The 17,336-nt window shown below is 42.5% G+C and overlaps 1 protein-coding gene across 3 annotated transcripts in view; it reads left to right on the top strand.

Moving 5' to 3' along the window:
- The window catches only part of LOC148025873 (uncharacterized), a 111,041-nt gene that overhangs the window by 29,722 nt on the left and 63,983 nt on the right, over window positions 1-17,336 (top strand). The window lies entirely within an intron of this gene.

Below are 17,336 nucleotides of genomic sequence, written 5' to 3'. Positions count from 1 at the left end.
TGTTTCTTGCTAAGCCAAGAAATGCAAGAAGTGCCAAGAAAGAAACAATTGCCACTAGTAGAGTGACGTGTATCATAATCACCAGCCCAATCAGAATCACTGTAAGCATGTAAATGCAGTGGTCCCCCCTTGGCATAAAGCAACCCAAGAGAACGAGTACCCTGCAAGTAGCGGAAAACACGTTTAACAGCTTGCCAATGTGACATACGTGGCTGATGCATATACCTGCTCAAGGCTGAAACTGCAAACTGTATGTCCGGCCTAGTATTGCATAGATAGATAAGGCATCCAACTGCAGGAGCATATGTATGTATATCAAACAAATCACTGTCATCATGTAATGAGAGTTTCAGTCCAGGTTCCATGGGAGTACAAACTGGCTTGCAATCCTGTAAGCCAAATTTCTCAAGAAGCTGCCCAATATACCTTGACTGTGATAACCCAATACCTCAAGCAGTATGTATGAACTGGATGCCCAAGTAGTAATGCAAAACTCCCAAGTCAGACATGTCAAAAGTTTGCTGCAAATTTTGTTTGAATGCTGAAATCTGACCAGCATGTGTTCCAGTGAGCAAAAGGTCATCAACATAAAGACATAAAATCAGCATAGATCCCCCTTCTTTACATACGTAAAGGGTAGACTCAGATGAACTGTTTAGAAACCCCTAACCAAGCAAGAAAGCATCTATCTTTTCATACCAAGCTCTAGGAGCTTGTTTTAAACCATATAGTGCCTTTTTGAGCTTGCATACCAAATGTTCTGAGCCTTCAACTGCAAAACCAATGGGCTGCTGTACATAAACTTCCTCCTGAAGTTCCCCATGCAAAAATGCAGTCTTGATATCTAGCTGATGAACTGTCCAACCATAATGTGCAGCCAAAGCAATCATAGACCTAATGGTCGTCATACGGGAAGTGGGAGCAAATGTCTCCTCATAATCAATGCCCTTTTTCTGTGCGTAGCCTTTAGCTACCAGCCGTGCCTTGTATTTATCAATGGATCCATCTGCTTTTCTTTTCAATTTGTAGACCCATTTTGTTCCAATGGCTTTCTTCCCAAATGGCAAGGACACCAAATCCCAAGTGTGATTCTTAGTAATAGAATCTAATTCAGCTTGCATGGCTGCCTTCCAATGCACACTGTGTTGTGCATCCTCATAACATTCAGGCTCTTCATTATCAAAAGTACTTGCTGCCATAATAAACTCCATAGTATGTGCTGAATCATGCAAACGAGTTTGCCTTCTAGTACGACCAGCCATGGGTGCATCCAAAGGACTATCTTGCATAGTCTGCAAATACCATCTAGGTAGCTGTCTAGCATCCTGGCTGTGTGCAAGCTCTTGCTGAATTTCTGTTTCAGCATTATGCTGAGTATTCCGATCAGCCAATGGCTGAATTTCTGCACTTTCAATAGGAGCAGCTGGCTGAACACTAGGTTCATTTTGTGAACCTCCAGCTGAATCACCAAAAGTAATGGGCAGCAGCCCTTCAAAAACATCACGGGCAGCCTGATATGTGTCCAAACCAGCCAAGGATAATTCTGATTTTTCATCAAAAACAACATCCCTGCTGACAAAAACCTTCTTAGTAACGGGATCATAGAGTCTGTAGCCTTTGCTCTCATTGCTATATCCCATAAAAATGCACTTAACAGCCTTGTTGTCCAATTTTCTTCTAAGTACCTGTGGAATATGGGCATAGGCAAGACACCCAAAGGTACGAAAGTGACCAACAGAAGGTTTACGGCTGTTCCAAGCCTCAAATGGTGTGATGGTCTTCAAGGCTTTGGTAGGGCATCTGTTCAAAATGTGGCAAGCACACATGATTGCTTCCATCTAAAAACTATAAGGCAAGCTCTTTGCCTTCAGCATACATCTGGCCATCTCCATGAGTGACCGATTTTTCCTCTCTGCTACCCCATTCTGCTGTGGAGTATAAGCTGTAGTATACTGATGTACTATGCCCTTCTGCTGCAAAAAAGAATTCAGCATAGAGGACATGTATTCCCCCCCTCGGTCCGAACGGAGAGTCTTAATGTGGCATCCAGATTGGTTTTCAACAAGTGCACTGAAAGCCAAAAATGCATCATACACTTCTGACTTCTTTTTCAAACAATAGACCCAGCAAAAACGTGTGAAGTCATCAATGAATGTCACAAAATAATAACAACCACCCAATGACATGGTCTGCATAGGTCCACAAACATCTGAATGCACCAACTCCAATCTGGTTTTTGCCCTGAAAGCAACATCACGAGGAAATGAGAAACGATGCATTTTCCCCAAAATGCATCCCTCGCATAAGTGCTCAGGAGGTCTCTCCAAGAGAGGTAAGCCATCCAGCATCTGAGTACGCTGCAAAAGCATCAAGCTGCCAAAGTTTACATGCCCTAAACGAGCATGCCATAACTCCGCCTGTATCATAGCAGGAGTAAGAGTGGATGTCAAGTATGCTGACTGATCTACTGAAAGAGCATCCAACTCATATAATCCATGACACAAAGATCCTGTCAAGACCAATGTCATGCATTCTTTTTCTCGAACCATGCAACGGTCATCATCAAAAGTGACCTGCATACCACAACGTGCCAAAGAAGAAATAGAAAGCAAATTCTTCTTTATTCCAGGCACAAACAAAGCATCCTGCAGGCGGAGAATAGAGCCATCAATGTCTGTGAGCTGAATCTCCCCAATACCACGAACAGGGTATGATGCATTATTGGCACACTGTACCGATTTCCCAATGGGAGGTGCACTAACTAAAGCAAACAAATCTCTGCGAGATGTGATATGTCTAGAAGCACCACTGTCAAAGAACCAAGTGTCAGCATCCTCTGTAGAGCTAAGTGCTCTATCGGCCCAAGAGATATCATAACTGCAAGTGTAAAAACAATAGTCCCGGTCCACAACAAAGGACGCGGACTCACTAGCAGTGGAAGGAGTAGTAGAAACAGACATTCCTGACTCCTTTTTCTCTCTTTGGCAATGCGCTTTCTGCACTCAGTGATATAGTGGCCGGGCTTCTTACAATAATGACATTTTCCTTTCTTTGCTTGCGTCCCCCCTTGTGACTGATTCTGCGATGTGCCAGAACTCTGTGGAGCATTTTTCACCTTGCTGTTCTTGCCTTTCTGTCTTGCCACAAAAGCCTGCTTAGAGACTATAGCATCCACACCACTATTTTTCCGTGTTTGCTCCTCCTCTAGAAGCAAGCTAACCAGCTGAATAAAAGTGAGTGGGTGCTCAGCAATCCTCATTGTGAGGTTCAATGCAGTATGAAAAGACAAGTACGAAGGAGGTAGGGAATTCAAGGTGGTGGATATCAACTGTGCATCCGAAAAATACTCATCTACATTCATGAGCTGCTCCCTCAAGTCCTGAATTTTGTTTAAGTGATCCTGCATAGAATCACCTTCATGCATCTTCAGAGTTTCCAACTCTTTCTTCAAGAAAGAGATCCGTGTCTCATTTTTTCCTGCAAACATATGCTCCAAAGTCAACCATGCATCTCGTGAAGAAGATGCCGAACGGATATGAGGTATGATGGACCGCTGAACTGCCAGAGCAACCAGTGACAAGGCCTGTGCATCACGGGTATCCCAAGCTTTTTGAGCTGCAGTTCTTGGAGGAAGTGGCTGAGGTGGAGCGGCCTGAGGTCCCCGTTGTCCACGTGCGCCATGGGGAGGAGGAGTAGCGGGAGCTACAACTCCCGGCCGAGTTTCCTCTCCACTGACATAATCCCATAAATTCTTGGCCACTAATACATTTTTCATCATAAATGACCAAAGGGAATAGTTGTTTCCGTCCAGTCTGTCCTCTTTGGATACATACGTAAAAACATCACCTCCCTGATTTGCCATGATGACAAATTTCCAAAGACAAAATGAGCAATGTCAAAGCAGTACGAACTGGAAATCTGCAAATTTCCAGAAATTGCAGCAAATACGTTTCTGCAATTGATGTGCAAGGGCGTACTCTGTCAGAAAACTGTCCTTTATTGCACGCTTCCCAAGGTGCAAACAGTGTAATGCAACACTGTTATGAATAAATCCCCAAAATTTTTGCCAAAATCTCTGTCAAAAACAGTCGTTCTGTGACTGTATCAGCAGTTTAAATGCATCTGTTCTCCAAATACACAAAAGCCCCAAAATTTCTGACCATTCAGTCCAGAAATTTGCATGAAATTTATTTTTCCAGTAGATCTGTGCCAACCGCGTGTGAACCGCCGCTTCCAGAATTTTATTCTGGGCTGAAATAATAAAAATTTTGAAAATTTTACCTGGGCGTGTGGCAGAGTACTGACGTGGAGCAGGTCGTCTGACGGGCGGACCAGGCGCGATGTTGACGCGGGCAGGCGAGCTGCGCGTGGACAGGGCAGGCGACGTGAAGATCAGACGCAGGTCGCGAACTGCTGTCGTGGAAGTAGACAGGCGGCGCAGGCACAGGAAAGGGTCGCAAGCTGCCGTCGTGAGTCGCAAGCTGACGTGGGCTGACGAGTCGCGAGTCTGACGAATCTGACGACGCTGACGCTGACGTTGCTGACGAGCAGGGTACTGGTGGAGGCTGACGACGAGCTGTACTGTGCTGAGGCAGCGCTGAGGAACAGCGCCTGACTGCTGACTGACGACGAGCTGTACTCTGCTGACAGGACTGACGACAGGCTGTACCTGTGCTGACGTGACGTCTGACAAGGTTTGACGTCAGGCAGCGTCAGACCCTGTGCCCTGGAGACACGTTGCGTGGAGCTGTGTGTCAGCGGCCTGGAGCAGGACTGGCGTGTGCTGCAGACTGCAGACTTGCACTCTGCAGGCAGAAGCTGAGTTCAGAGCTGAGCTCTGATACCAAATGTGAGAGCAGAGGATCGAGATACAGCCAGATTCAGTAGACAGTGTGAGAGTGAAAGAGACAGAGTTGAAGCACGACACCCAAGAGAATAGACTGAATGAGTGTAATCTGAAAGTACAAAGTACAACCCTTAAACCTTAGGGTTGTAGGGGGGTGTTCACACCCGACACACACTAAGTGCCTAAATGTGTGTAACATAAGCACATAAGTACATACGATAATAAGACCATAAGTCTGGGGGAAAAAACCTCTCCTACCGAGAGTAAAAAGTGCCCCAGTGTCCTACTGATCACCGACACTCCCATATGAGCGTAGGCGTAAGTAAGGCGTGAGTAAAATACCCAACATGATCTGCCAAAAACCTATACCACCGTAGTACATACAACAATGACAGCCAGTGCTCGAAGAAGATGCTTAAAATACTCGAATGCACCATTGGAACTACTCCAAGACTCTTAGCTGTGGGCCATGACTCCCAATCTAGAAGACATCTAATGAAGAAGCATTAAGTCCATGCCAATCATACTCAAAAATTGATCATGGAAAATACAAACAAACGAGTCTCTATATCTATCATGAACATAGTTGCTTAAAAACCGTTTTGTAATGATAGGGAACTTGTTTCATACCTTGGTGTTATATAAATGTATGAAAAACATATTTTAAACTTTCAAATGGAACAGGCCTATCCTAAAGAAGCTTTTGAACTTTTGTTATTGACATTGTCATAGATTCATTTGATATGTTGACATGGATTGCTATGAATCATTAGTATTGATTGCAAGGATTTTCTTTGAGTTATTGTCCATCTATGCTCCTATGATATTTTAAGTTAATATTAGTCATGGATAATGGATCATGATGCATATAAATACTGATGTTATGTTGAATGTTTATTTGTATAGTATAAGAAGCATGAATGATTGCCAATTTGTGCTACCTATGTTACATGAGTCATGTTCTATATGTATACAAAGCTATATAGTTTTTTTCCATCTTGAATGAAACTCGTTTCTATCAGGACTTGAACCTGCGACCATTAGATTAAAAATCCAATGTCTAATGTTTTACAAAACTCTTATGAAACCTTGGAAACCCGTTTCAGAAACCCAAGCAACTATGATCATGAACAACCTCATCAAAAGCACACCATGACTATGAATTCTCCGCCTTCAACCAAATGGCCAAAGCTTCCCCTTGTAGTCAAACTAACTCCAGGATTTGAATTGTCAAAGTGGCAAAGAAGATGCCAACAAAGAAAGAAGAGGTTGTGAATGTAGCACTTGAAGAGGGGAAGAGAAGGAAAATTAGAGCCTTGCACGTCAGGGTGGTTGGATGGAAAGAGGGCGACAGCCCTTTAGAAGATGCCAAGAGCATATGTGAAAGAATGCAAGTAGAGGATCCCTTGATGGTGGAAAGCACATGGCATGAAGGGAAGAATTTAGAAAAGGGCCGGCCCCTTTTCATCAAATTTGTTGATTTAGAGTCATAATGAGTCTTTCTTTCCAAAAAGAAGGCTCTCAAAGGAGAAAAAGTACATCTTGAGGATGATGTCACACCTGCTCAAGTAGTCCACTGCAGGGAGTGCATGCCACAGATTATGAAGGCCCACAAAGTGGGCAAATGGGCAGTATGTAAAGAAGGGTGCATCATTATCATAGATAGCCGCCAATGATGGGGTGCGGTCTATGAGGCACATTTAAAGTTCATAATATGGAACTATAATGGAGCCATGAGGACGGATGCAAGGCTATTCCAAGAGACCTTCACTGACAAGGACATTATCTTATATATAGAGACACACCGTTCCGGGCACACACTTGCTAGAGGTGAGAGGCTGTAGATGGGAGATGACATGCCGCCCTAGAGCTTGATCATGGGGGGGGACCAGAGGTGTGGAGGAGTAGATGTGCTGTATAGAGAGGAGCTGCAGTATATGCTCCAGGTTATGCAAAGAGATGAGGAGGCTCGCTTCATGTGGATCCGGATACACATAGATCGCCCTTGTGATATATATACAACAATGTGCTACTTTGCTCCAACACATTCTCCGTATGCACCACAAGGGAGAGAGTGATCATATTTACCAAAATATGAGTATATTATGCATTATTCCAGCATTGGAGATGTCCTGTTGGTGGGGGACTTCAATGCTTGCACAATAGAGAATAGGTTTCCTTCTTCCAGAGTGAGGACCACATATACAAAGAGATAACACCAGAGGAGATGGGGTTTAGTAGCACAAGACACTGTTGCATGCAGAGATTATGGTGATCACCTCCTAGCCTTGGGAGGTGCACATGGATTAGCCATCCTTAATGTCTTGGATAGATGGCTCGGATCGGACGCTGTCACATGCTTTGCACATAAGCATGCATCTAGATGTATAGGAGGAGCCCCCTCTGGAGGATCTATACAGACTATCTCCTAGGGTCCTTATCCCTTATCACTGACATACAGGCCTATACAATGTCTCCGTATCCACTAGCAGTGGCAGCCAACCATGCCTTCCTATAGTTTACCATCGCATGCAGACATGATAGGATCCCTCCGATGAGCAGCCACACAAGATTCCCTAGATACCACTTCACTAGATTGACAATGAGTGCTTACTTGGATCGTCTTTATTGGAGCTTGCAAGAGATGGATCCCCGTATACCCATGAAGGATTTTATAGCACAGCTTGTTGGAGCACTTTAGACCTCAGCCATTGTGTAGTTTTTCCACACACGCACCCATACTACCCCCCTAAGCAAAAATGTTCCACAGAATAGCTAGTATGATGAGTGCAAGGAATCCCGTCTTCGTTTCTAGTAACGTGAAGCATGAGGGACCTACACACATGACCAGACACACCCAATCTTTTGCCACTTAGTGCGGTGTAGGAAGAGGGCATTTCTATCCAGATTGGAGCATGAGTTTTACCAACTATTCTTGGGACAGGATAGCAAGGAGGCATGGAAGGCGTTCTAGGAGCCCCGAGCCCATACACCCATCACCTCCCCAGATACGTGGCATGCATATGCTATCTTATTATACCAAGTACATGGGCAGCCCTCATTGTCCCAACCACCAGAGAATAAGCCCACATCATCCACCTTTAGCATAGCGAGGGTTCATGAGGCCATCGGTAGAATCCAGAATGGTTGGGCCCAAGACCATGGTGGACTAGTAGCAGAGCACCTATCACATGCCAGATCACCTGTTCTAGCCCACCTATCCAACAGGGCCTTGTGTGAAGGCTTCCTTGCTAGTTGGTTAGCTAGTACTATAGTACCAATCCTAAAAGCTGGAGATCCCATGGTTCCTATGAACTATAGGATGGTCATGGTTGTTGGCCACATTCTAACCGAGATTTATGGGTCGATACTAGAGCATGAATTGAGCAAATGGGCAGAGAAGCACCAACATTAGGCATGTGGACAAGCAGGGTGTAGGAGGGGTTACTCCACTCTTGATCATATCCTCACACTTCGAGCTATCATTGAGGAGAGTAGGGCATAGGGGAGGTGGGTATATTGTTGCTTTGTGGATTTCTGTAAGATTGTTGACATAGCACCATGAGCTAGGCTAATGTAGAGATTACAGGAGTTGGAGGTTCCGCTTGAGATGAGATGGGGGATACTAGTAGTGTACGTATCTATTATAGGATGAGTACGAAGAGGAGATCAAGCACCATTGGGTTAGACATGGATGCCCACTTTCACCTATTCTATTTGGCCTTTATATTGATGAGATATTAGACTACATTGATGGACTTAGGGGGGAGGGAGCTGGCGGGCGTGGAGGGGGGGAGACATTGATACCCACACTATTGTATGTCGATGGCATAGTCCTCATCTCTAGCACACTGGAGGGATTCTAGTGCCACCTAGATGCACTGCAAGCCTTCTGTCAAGACAGGGATGCAGTGAACCTTGGAAAAACCAAGGTTATGGTCTGAGTGGATTTGGCGATCAGTATCCCATTTCACATATGGAGAGGTCCAAGGAGATAGTGGAGTTGGTCCAGAGATATGTTTACTTGGGGATTACATTTTGAGGGTCGAGATTCACTTTGAGGAGAGCAGTAGAGGATAGGTTGACACGAGGCCATGTAGCTCTAGGGTTGATGGAGAGCTAGTGCGCATGGATATAGTTTTAGAAGCCTTGGACGAAGCTGTGGCTCTTCAATACTTTTGGTCACACTAGCACTTTTGTATGGGGCCTCCATATGGGGATCGAGCCTCTACTACACGAGGAGAGCCACATAGGGCTAGCCACTACCCAAGGGGGAGGAGATGTATGAGGGATGGGAGCAGATGGAGAGATCCCTGGTACTGATGATTTTACGGATGATTCGAAGTAAGCCCTTGGTACCATATGAGATTATCAAAGCAACTATGGGAGCACCACTCCTAGTGGCAGAGGCCCTCTTCTAGACTGTGCCTTTCTTGCATAGGCTTTGGATCTTCTCAAGGCAGAGATACTCTCGTTTTGCACTAGAGTGCATTATAGGGTGATATTGAGTGCTGGTATGCCCGAAGAGAGGCATGGTTATAGCTACATGGATTACACAAGGATCACCTCCCACCTCTACAGTATAGCTTGGATTGCCCTCACTTGGAGCTCAGCCGAGAGGAGTAGAACTACATCATCAAGATGGACATTATTCGGATACACACAGCTAGAACATGGGTAACACCTATTGGGGGATTTGGGACGAAGATGGCTTTCTATCGAAAGCATCTTCTATACATATCACTTGACGGCTTTGTTGTTCATTGGAGATACATTGATGCACACTTGTCTCATGGTGTATTGTGTGCTATTGGAGAGCTCTGTACATCCTCACACTAGCTTTGGTTCGAGACATGTAGATATGGGATAGACTCTTTCCCATTGGAAAACTAGATTCCTCAGCTTTGTCAGCTTGAGGAGAAGCACTACTTATGCAGATGCCTAGTGTACTATTAGATTTGAGGGTGCTTCCATTGCTTGTTCGGAGAGAGGGATTTGAGCCACTATCTAGGGTTATGGATTTCTCAGGATGTCCCTGTCTTTTCTTACTAGAGCTATGCTACCACAGAGAGCACCTCTTACGGACCCAGTAGTAGAGACATGGAGCCGCACACCAATGCACACTCATGGAGTTCTATAAAACATTGACTACTCCCTTTACTACAGAGTCCTCATCTATTCGGTTGACGGTCCCACCACGTAGGATTGCCCTAGACATGGCCACAGAGAGATGTAGAGCTCGTTGCCCATGCCTAGTTGGTCCACTTCCTCACAGGAGGCATTATTTGTAGATATAGATGATACCACACCGCTACTAGGAGACCCTACCTCGTTGCTTTAGTCTTTCTATGCTAGATAGACCCATGAGGCTTAGATGTCATTTTGTACTCATCAGCTATGTATTTTTTAGTGTTTATTTACCATTTAGTTAGTCATAGCACTAGATGACAACTTTTTTGGGAGATGGAAAATTCCCAGACTTCTTAGATGTAACATTTTGATCTTGTAGGGCCAATTTGGCCTTTTGTAGACGTTAATATAACTTTCTTTCTTTCTTTTCTTCTCTCTCTTTCTTTCTGGTTTCAATATTCCTCATTATCTCATGGCATCAACATCCCAAGCGTGGGGTAGCCACTCTCATCAAGGTGATCATCATGGCAAAAGAAGTAGGAGGTTTCACGCATACCCTTGGTGGGATGAGATGTATGTTGAGCATTGCAAAAGTAGTTGTTGAAGTTGGAGATGGCAGCTATCAGCTCAAAAACAGACTGAACAGGAGAGAGAGAGAGAGAGAGAGAGAGAGAGAGAGAGCTCAACACACGATTCGATTCTAGTGTGTAAGTGAAGTACAAAGTACAACCCTTCAACCTTAGGGTTGTATATCTTAAGGTGTGTTTATACTTGAAAGTATATAAAGTGCAATAAGTGACCAAATTGTGTAACAGAAACACACAAATAGAGACTAGGGGAAAAAACCTATCTTACGGAGAGTAAAAAGTGCCCTAGTGTCCTACTACGAATCATTGACACTCCTCTGTGAGCGTAGCTGTGAGTCAAACCCAACAAACCCCCTCTGGAGTGAAAAGTGATTAGCATACAAGGATCATCCATCAAAGGAAATCAAATTTAAAGCATTGCGAAATGCTTTAAATTTGTCGCGAGGAAGAGCTTTGGTGAAGATGTCTGCCACATTGTTGTTGGTAGGACAATAGACAAGGTTGATATCCCTTGCATGTAGCCTCTCTCTGACAATAGACAAGGTTGATATCCCTTGCATGTAGCCTCTCTCTGACAAAGTGATAGTGAATCTTTGTGTTTCATGCGTGCATCAAAAACTGGGTTCTGTACCACTGCAATGACACTTTGACTATTTATTAACAAAGGAGTAGGCTTCGTGACATATACATCAAGATCAGCCAACAAACATGTCAACCATACACATTCAACTGTAGTAGTGAAAGTTGCCTTATATTCAACTTTACAAGACGATGTGGCAACAATGGACCGTTTCTTGCTAAGCCAAGAAATGCAAGATGAGTTAAGAAAGAAACAAATTTCACTTGTAGAGTGACGTGAATCAAAATCACTGGCCCAATCTGAATCATTGTAAGCATGTAATTGTAGTGGTTTCCTGTTGGCGTAAAGCAATCCAAGAGTCCTAGTACCTTGCAAGTAACAAAAGACACACTTCATAGCTTGCCAATGTGACATGCATGGGCTGTGCATATATCTGCTTAGGGCTGAAATTGCAAACTGAATATTTGGCCTTGTGTAGCATAAATAAATGAGGCATCCAATTGTTGAAGCATATGTATGAATGTCAAACAAATCATTGTCATCATGTAAAGACAGCTTGAGTCCAGTCTCATTAGTGTGCTAACTAGCTTGCAATCTTGGAAGCCAAATCTCTCAAGGAGTTTACCAATGTATATGGAGTGTGACAATCCAATGCCTCTAGCGAATAAACTGAATGCCCAAATAGTAATACAAAGTCCCCAAATTTGGCATTTCAAAAGTTTGCTGCAAAATTTTCTTGAATGTTGAGAAGTTCCCCATGTAAAAATGCAGTTTTAATATCAAGTTGGTGCACAATTCAACCATAATAGGCAGTCAAAGCAATCATGCACCTAATCGCGGTCATATAGGATGTAGGAGCAAATGTCTCCTCATAGTCAATGCCCTTCTATTGTGCATAGCCTTTTGCCACAAGCTTGGCTTTGTACTTATCAATGGATCCATCCGCTTTTCTTTTTAGCTTATAGACCCATGTAGTATCAATGGCTTTCTTTCCAACAAACAATGTCACTAAATCCCACATTTGATTCTTCATGATCTTGCATTGCTACCATCCAATGCACACTCTGTTGTGCATCCTTGAAACAATCGGGCTCCTCATCCTCAAGTGTGCGTGCTGCCAGAACAAACTCCATTGTATTAGCATGATCATGCAGACGTGCTTGTCTTCTAGTATGACCAACAAGAGGAGCATCCAAATGACTGTCTTTTAAAGTCTGCAAGTACCATCTAGGCATTTGTCTAGCCTCTTGATTATGTACATGCTCTTCATGAACCTCAAGTTCAGCATCTTGCTGAATATTTAGATCAGCCATAGGCTGAATTTCTGCATTGTTTAATGGAATAGCTGGCTGAACATTTTGTTCATGTAATGAAGCTCCAATTGTATCGCCAAAAGAAATAGGCAGCGGCCCTTCAAACACATCATTGCAGCCTAAAATGTGTCAAAACCAGTAAGAGATAATTCGGATTTTTCATCAAAAATCACATCCCTACTGACAAAGATATTCTTGGAAATAGGATCATACAATCTTTACCCTTTGCTCTCATTACTGTACCCAACAAATATGCACTTGACAACCTTATTGTCCAACTTCTTTCTTAATACTTTAGGAATATGAGTATATGCAAGACACCCAAAAGTCCAAAAGTGGCTAATACAACTATTCCAAGCCTCAATAGGCGTTACATTTTTCAATGCCTTGGTAGGGTACTTGTTCAAAATGTGACAAGCACACATAACTGCTTCCATTCAAAAACCATGTGGCAGATTTTTAGCTTTTAGCATACATTTGGCCATCTCCATGAGTAATCGATTCTTCCTTTTTGCAATCCCATTCCGTTATGGAGTATATGTAGTAGTATACTGATATGCAATGCCTTTTTGCTTCAAAAAATTATTAAGCAAAGAAGACCTGCATTTTTTCCCTTGGTCCGAATAGAGAGTCTTAATTCGACAACCAGATTCATTTTTTACGAGTGCAATAGAAGCGAAAAATGCATCATATACTTTTGACTTTTTCATCAATGAATAGACCCAACAAAAGCGTGTAAAGTCATCAGTGAAGGTGACGAAATACATCCATCCAATGAATTTGTGTGCATGGGCCCACATCTGAATGTACAATTTGTAGCCTGGCTGTTGCCTTGAAAGTAACATCACGAGGAAAAGAGAACCGATGCATTTTTCTGAAAATGCATCTCTCACAAATATGCTCAGAAGGTCTCTCCAAGAGAGAGACCATCTAATATTTGAGTACGCTGTATAAGCATGAAACTGTCATAGTTAACATGTCCCATACAAGCGTGCCATAAGTCTGCTTGTGACATCGCAGGAGTAATAGTAGATGCCAAATAGAAGATTGATCAATCAAATGAGCCTCCAACTCATAGAGTCCATGACATAATGTGCTAGTCAATACGAGTCAAGAGTTCCTTATTCGTGACCATGCATTTGTCATCATCAAGTGTGACTTGCAATCCTCACTTTGCTAAAGAAGAAATGGACAACAAATTCTTCTTTATCCCTGGCACATATAATGCATCTTGCAAACGCAAAGTAGAGCCATCAATGGCTTTCAAGACAATCTCTCCAACACTTCTAACAGGAAAAGATGCATTATTGGCACATTGCATAGATTTGCCAATACGAGTTGCAACAATAGGGGTAAAGAAATCCCTGTGGGATGTAATGTGCTTAGAAGCACCATTGTCAAAGAACCAAGTGCTAGCATTCTCTGTAGTGTTGAATGCTCTATTTGCCCAAGTAGAATCATAACTACAAGTGTAAAAATAGTAGTCACGGTCAACAATAAATGAAGTGGACTTTGTAGCGGTAGCAATAGAAGATGCATCAGATATAGACATCCTAGACTCCTCCTTCTCCTTGGCAATGTGTTTTAATATTCTGTGATGTAGTGACCTGGCTTTTTACAATAATGACACTTGTCCTTCTTGGCTTGCATGCCCTGTTGCTTCTCGTTGTTTTGTGAAGTGCTTGAACAACCAAAACTTTATGGAGTATTCCTAGATTGATTGCCCTTGCCTCTTAGTCTTGCCATAAAAGCATGTTCAGAGGCTACAACATCCATTCCACTATTTTTCCTCGTTTTCTCTTCTTCCAATAGCAAACTAACCAATGGAAGAAAGGTAAGTGGACGTGGAAAAATTCTCATTGTGAGTTTCAAGGCCGTGTCAAAGGCCAAATAAGAAGGTTACAAGGAATTCAAAGTAGCAGAGATCATCTGTGCATTAGAATAATACTCATCTACATTTATCAACTGCTCACACAAGTCTTGAATTTCATTAAGAAGATCTTGTATCGTATCACCTTAGTCCATCTTCACATTTTTCAAGCTCTTTTTTCATGAAAGAAATGTGTCTTATTTTTTCCTGCAAAGATTTACTCAAGTGTAAGCCATGCTACTCGTGAAGAAGTAGCAGACCGTATATGCAATGTCGTGCCACTATGCGGATACGGTGTGAAAAGCACGGAATGCATCATCATCTGACTTTCTTATTGATCAAGAAAGTCAATGTGATTTGAGTCATTAGTGCTAGTGTGAGTAGCATAGATGATCCAAAATTACTAGATTTTTGGACAATTTTAGCCTATTATTTATTGTAAATATCTGAAAAAGCTAAAAAAGCTTCTAGATTAGGATGGTATGCAAAAAGCAAGTTGCTTTTTCAGCCAGTTATGGAATTTTCATAAAAAAGATAGATTGACGAAATCGTGCGGATTGTGATCGCTGTTGACAGGCTGAAAACTGCAGTTTGAACTGGAAGAGAAAGAAGGAGTGATCTGGGAGATCTGTGAATAGGTGTCCTGGGGTTTTACCCTCCTTTCGGAGCCAATGGAGCCATTGGATTTGGGTTCCGAGCAGCAGAGAAGGAGCTGTTATTTCTGATCCACGTTTTTGTTCTACGAGGGAGCTCTAAGAGATCTAATGCCTGGAGAGTGCTTCTGAGTAGTGCAAGAATTCCAAGTTCTTTCAATATATATTGATTCAATTCATTATGCTTTGTCTTTGTCGTGTTTACCTCTTGTCTATTCTCTTTCTTCTCTTCCATTTTCTATTTCTACTTCCTTCAACCTCTAATTCTCTGTGGATTCGACCTTTCGACAAAAACCCCTCCGACATTGGTGAATCCGACGTCAAAGGTCGTCAGAAGAAGGAAAGACAAGATGGGAGAATCTTCGAACACAATCTCCAGTGATGTTTTATAGCAGTTGGTGCAAAATATGAATATGCTTATGCAGGTAGAACAACAACCATAGGTGATGCAAGCTTCTGCTCAAACAGAAAGTGTTGTGATGAATGCTTTGCAAGCAGTTGAGCGTGAGATGAAGTTGTTCAACGGTAGGAATGTATCTGCATATGTACATACCTATGCTCAAAAGATGGAATTCTTTGGAGTAGCTCAACTTGCATGGAGCTGGTATTTTGTACGTGTTACTGTACATGAATTGAAAGCACGGATTGCTGAATTATACTTGCAGGATGTTTACTGCGTAGCTTTCAAGAAGATACTTAAGGAAGAATTTTACATTGAAGATACTAGTTTGATTACGTGCAAGACTTTTCAGGAGTGGGTTTTACAACCCAATAAGGGTCTTGTGGCTACATAATTGTTAAGAGAATTTGAAAGTCGATTTGAGCAGTTGGATCTTGCAAAACAACAAGCTCTTGCAAGCGAGAAAATTGAATTGGTTCTACAGGTAGCTGATCCTGAGCTTCAAGAGAAGCTTGATGATTTGCTAGAAGATCAAATTACAGAGACAGGTTTAAAAACAGAGTGGAGACATGTCAAGGAAGCTGTAACTGCACTTGTGAAAAAGCATAGAAGAAGAGAAAGATTGCATGTCTCTAGCTTGCCCACTGTTACGGGCAAGACAGTTGATGTATCCAGTAAGCCACCTACTTCTGTGGCTAACCCTATGACTGTACCTGCTATTGTTTCCTCTGTTAGGGAAGATGTCTTAGATGAATTGGTTAAAGGGATGCGAGGTCTTTAACTGAAGGTTGCAAAATTGAATGAGAAAGGACAATAGAAAAGGGGACGGCCAATAGTCCCTAAGCCAGGAAAAAGATATATATGGTGTGATAGTTTGCAGCATGAGAGAAAGGATTGTGCTGCCTATCAGGAGGCCTTGGCACGACAGCTCATCTTTTGGAAAGATGGCAAGATCCATGCACAAGAAACGAGATTGCATTTTTCTTTGAATTTCGAAAAGGGAGGTATGCAAAAGTTATTGGAAGACTTGGTTGTTCGAAATGCTTATGCGGTGGTATATGCTTCTACTTTTGGTCTACAGTTGGATAGAATGCATGGCCAAGTGATGGTTGGTCCAAAGGCTGAAATATGGTCACATGCTTTGCATGCAGCTGAAAAGAAAAAGGTTATTGATAGTGAAATATCTCATGCAAGGCAAGAAATTGGTGACATAAATGATTGGGAATCACTAGTAGATGCATATTTAGAAAAAGGACAAAACACAAATGCACTTGTTGAAGGGAAATAGATGAGAGATGAAGATAATGCAGGGATATATAAGGAAGCGACAAGAGGAAGCGTGGATTTGTCTAAAGCTGCAAATCAGCTACCTCCCGAGCATGTTATGGAAGAAGTTTTGCAGGAGCAGAAACAGGATAGTAAGCAAGAGGGCAAGCAGCTGGGGTATAAGTTGCAGTCTGATATTGAGACATGCACGAATGCCTTGGAAGATCATGTAGTGGAAGAGTTAGAGATTGCATCTACATATTTTTTAAATGTATTTGAAGAGGTTTGTGAAGATCATGTTTTACTTGATGTAGAGAGTCAAAGGGAGATTGATGACTTGTTGGATACACATGATTTGCAGGGTAAAGTTATTATCTATGAGACAGTTCATGAGCTTGAGGATATACCTGTATTAGAGGACGTTAGATATGATGCTCCACAGTTGGAAACTGTTTCAGATGCTTTATCAAATGCCTTGATAGACAAATCAAAGATGCTTCAAGATATGGATTGTTTCACTATTTTTGGTGACGGTGAGAATATGTTGAATGCAAGTGAGGCTCAGTTTATGTTGGATGTGAAGTAAAAAGGTTATCAGAAGCAACTTTCCATGTGATGGACTTTGAAAGAGCAGGCATGTTGCTATGTATTTATTGATGGGTCCATTGATAGCATGTATATGGAGATTCAA

This window comes from Lygodium microphyllum, chromosome 14, assembly GCF_053477565.2.
Source record: "Lygodium microphyllum isolate KBCC chromosome 14, Lygodium_microphyllum_v1.1.10, whole genome shotgun sequence".
Lineage (NCBI taxonomy): Eukaryota > Viridiplantae > Streptophyta > Polypodiopsida > Schizaeales > Lygodiaceae > Lygodium > Lygodium microphyllum.
The sequence above is the reverse complement of the archived record's forward strand: the minus strand, read 5'-3'. Positions and strand labels throughout refer to the sequence as shown.